The sequence below is a fragment of the Rhinopithecus bieti genome, unplaced genomic scaffold, assembly GCF_001698545.2.
Source record: "Rhinopithecus bieti isolate Rb0 unplaced genomic scaffold, ASM169854v2 scaffold_31446, whole genome shotgun sequence".
Lineage (NCBI taxonomy): Eukaryota > Metazoa > Chordata > Mammalia > Primates > Cercopithecidae > Rhinopithecus > Rhinopithecus bieti.
Genome location: NW_016813612.1, coordinates 1,134,110 through 1,138,263, shown reverse-complemented (window position 1 = coordinate 1,138,263; position 4,154 = coordinate 1,134,110). Strand labels below are relative to the sequence as shown.

At 40.8% G+C, this 4,154-nt stretch overlaps 1 pseudogene across 1 annotated transcript; it reads left to right on the top strand.

The window, feature by feature from the left end:
- Nucleotides 1–332: 332 nt before the first annotated feature.
- LOC108513125 (alpha-aminoadipic semialdehyde dehydrogenase pseudogene) lies at nucleotides 333–2,126 on the top strand (annotated as a pseudogene). The gene has a single exon (XR_001880799.1). The product of XR_001880799.1 is annotated as an alpha-aminoadipic semialdehyde dehydrogenase pseudogene (transcript).
- Nucleotides 2,127–4,154: the final 2,028 nt, after the last annotated feature.

Below are 4,154 nucleotides of genomic sequence, written 5' to 3'. Positions count from 1 at the left end.
TGACAACTAGAAAAATTGAATAAAAGAAAAAAATCTTGAAGGCACAGAAGAACTAGTAAGATATTGAAAAATGACTAGACCAAGAGCCAGGTGGCAGTGGAAGTCTAGAGATATGAGCTCAGCTCATTTTAGGAGGTCACCGTAACCTTAAAAGCAAAATCTGGTATGGGTACTATAATAAAGAAAATCTACAGGTAAATCTCATTCTTTATTAAAGATGGAAATAGCCTACATATTAGCAAATTCAGCAATATTTTAAAGTGGTAATAAACATTGACCAAATGGTTTTGTTCTAGAAATACATGGTTAATTTAACATTTGAAAATTGCTGCAAAGAGCAGCAAGTTCCCTGGACCTTGGAGCCGGCCTGCCGCCTTCATGTCCACTCTTCTCATCAATCAACCCCAGTATGCGTGGCTGAAAGAGCTGGGGCTCTGCGAGGAAAACGAGGGCGTGTATAATGGAAGCTGGGGAGGCCAGGGAGAGGTTATTACGACCTATTGCCCTGCTAACAATGAGCCAATAGCAAGAGTCCGACAGGCCAGTGTGGCAGACTATGAAGAAACTGTAAAGAAAGCAAAAGAAGCATGGAAAATCTGAGCAGATATTCGTGCTCCAAAATGAGGAGAAATTGTAAGACAGATTGGCGATGCCTTGCGGGAGAAGATCCAAGTACTAGGAAGGTTGGTGTCTTTGGAGATGGGGAAAATCTTAGTGGAAGGTGTGGGTGAAGTTCAGGAGTATGTGGATATCTGTGACTATGCTGTTGGTTTATCACGGATGATTGGAGGACCTATCTTGCCTTCTGAAAGACCTGGCCATGCGCTGATTGAGCAGTGGAATCCTGTAGGCCTGGTTGGAATAATCACGGCATTCAATTTCCCTGTGGCAGTGTATGGCTGGAACAATGCCATCGCCATGATCTGTGGAAATGTCTGCCTCTGGAAAGGAGCTCCAACCACTTCCCTCATTAGTGTGGCTGTCATAAAGATAATAGCCAAGGTTCTGGAGGACAACAAGCTGCCTGGTGCGATTTGTTCCTTGACTTGTGGTGGAGCAGATATTGGCACAGCAATGGCCAAAGATGAACAAGTGAACCTGCTCTCCTTCACTGGGAGCACTCAGGTGGGAAAACAGGTGACCCTGATGGTGCAGGAGAGATTTGGGAGAAGTTTGTTGGAACTTGGAGGAAACAATGCCACTATTGCCTTTGAAGATGCAGACCTCAGCTTAGTTGTTCCATTAGCTCTCTTCACTGTGGTGGGAACTGCTGGCCAGAGGTGTACCACTGCGAGGCGGCTGTTTGTACATGAAAGTATCCATGACGAGATTGTAAACAGATTTAAAAAGGCCTATGCACAGATCCGAGTTGGGAACACATGGGACTCTAATGTTCTCTATGGGCCACTCCACACCAAGCAGTCAGTGAGCATGTTTCTTGGAGCAGTGGAAGAAGCAAAGAAAGAAGGTGGCACAGTGGTCTACGGGGGCAAGGTTATGGATCGCCCTGGAAATTATGTAGAACTGACAATTGTGACAGGTCTTGCCCATGATGCATCCATTGCACACACAGAGACTTTTGCTCCGATTTTCTATGTCTTTAAATTCAAGAATGAAGAAGAGGTCTTTGCATGGAATAATGAAGTAAAACAGGGACTTTCAAGTAGCATCTTTACCAAAGATCTGGGCAGAATCTTCCGCTGGCTTGGACCTAAAGGATCAGACTGTGGCATTGTAAATGTCAACATTCCAACAAGTGGGGCTGAGATTGGAGGTGCCTTTGGGGGAGAAAAGCACACTGGTGGTGGCAGGGAGTCTGGCAGTGATGCCTGGAAACATTACATGAGAAGGTCTACTTGTACTATCAACTACAGTGAAGACCTTCCTCTGGCCCAAGGAATCAAGTTTCAGTAAAGGTGTTTTAGATGAACATTCCTTAATTTGAAGTTTTCCGGCAGCTATTTTTGAAGAAGACAAAGAATATTAAAGTTTTCCCTGAATAAATGCATCATTATGACTGTGACAGTGACTAATCCCCCTATGACCCCAAGGCCCTGATTAAATCAAGAGACTCCTTTTTTTAAAATCAAAATAAAATTGTTACAACATAGTCATATTTACTAAAATAAATAAATAAATAAATAATTGAAAAATAAAATTAGTACTATTCACAAGTAATACAATTTATGTAAAAATGTCTAACACTTCACCGGGCATGGTGGTGCATGCCTGTAATCCCAGCACTTTGGGAGGCTGAGGTGGGTGGATTACGAAGTCAAGAGATTGAGACCATCCTGGCCAAGATGGTGAAACCCTGTCTCTAATAAAAATACAAAAATTATCTGGGCATGGGTGCATGCATGTGTCCCTATAGTCCCAGCTACTCGGGAAGGTGAGGCAGGAGAATAGCTTGAACCTGGGAGGCAGAGGTTGCAGTGAGCCGAGATCACGCCACTGCACTCCAGCCTGGTGACAGAGGGAAACTCCATCTAAAAAAAAAAAAAAAGTCTAGCATGCTAAGAATCTAAAACTCCTGTTAGTTTCCTATTGCTGTGTAATAGAAGATCACAAATCTACATTTGTGATTTGTGCTTAAATGACTTACCTTTATTATCTCACAATTTCCTTTGGTCAGGAGTCCAGTCACAGCTCAGCTGGGACCCCCGCTCCAGATCTTGGAAGGCTGCAGTAAAGGTGTCAGCTGGGGCTGGGCACAATGGCTCACATCTGCTATCCCAGCACTTTGGGAGGCTGAGATGGGCGGATCACAAGGTCAGGAGTTTGAGACCACCCTGGCCAATACTGTGAAACACCGTCTCTACTAAAAAATACAAAAACTAGCCGGGCGTGGTGGCACGTGCCTGTAGTCCCAGCTACTCAGGAGCCTGAGGCAGGAGAATCGCTTGAACCTGGGAGGTGGAGGTTGTAGTGAGCCGAGATCGTGCCATTGCACTTGGGCCTGGGCGACAGAGTGAGACTCTGTATCAAAAAAAGAAAAAAAGAAAAAAAAAAAGGTGTAAGCTGGGCTGTGGTCTCATCTGAGGGCTTCTTCCATGCTCATGCAGCATAATTCATTTCCTTGCAATTGTATAAGTAAACAGCAGATTGCTTATTTTTTGAGGCAAACAGGAGAATCTCTCTGAGCTAAGGGAAGGCCACAATCCATCTAGTGAAGGGATCCTTTGATTCAGGCCCACTAAGGATAAACTTCCTTTAGATTAACTTAAAGTCAGTTAATCAGAGACTTGATACACATATGCAAAATCCTTTCACAATAACACAAAGATTAGCCTTTGATTGAGTAACTGGGGACTATAGTTCAAACTAGGAGGGTGGAAAAGGAAAAAGCCATCATAGTTTGACAACTTTATTGAATAAACATTAATAAGCAAAAATCAACTGTTTATCTGTGTTACAGCAACCATTCATAATGACACAAAAATATAAAATGGCTAGTAGCAATTTAATAAACAATGGGCAAGAAGTTGATGTTGAAAACAATACATTATTATTGAGATAAACCAAAGATTGGGTAAATAAATGAAAGAATAAACCATGTTTATGGATGGTGAGATTCGGTATTATAAAATTATCAGTTTTCTTAAAACTTGTCTATAAATGCAATGCAGTTCTAATAAAAACCTCCAAATTTTGTAAGAAATGACAAAGCAGTTCTAAAATTTATGTGGAAGTATAAAAAAACAAAATAGACAAGAGTTTTGAAAAGTAAGCAAGTTAGAAAAATTTGTCCAACAAAATACCAACATTTATTGTAAGCTAATAAATGGGTTATTTACACAAGGCAAACTCACATACATAAAGACACTTGCTTTATAACAAATGGAGCACTGCAGAACAGTGGAGGAAATGTTAATCTTTTCAAAACATTGTGCTGGGCAATATGAAGTTAGGTTTCTACATCATACTATACCTAAAAATTAATTCCAGGAGACTTGTAGATCTAATTGTGAAACATGAATCAGTAAACTTTTAGAAGGTAAGGGAAGATAGCTTTATGATTTCAGAAAAGAGATTAAAAACTTCATAAATAAAATATTGAAAGAACTAATAATAGGTAGAAGAGAAATTACATTACATTCAAACTGAAAACTTCTCTTCACCATTTTGCTATTAAATAAGCAAAATAACTGTTT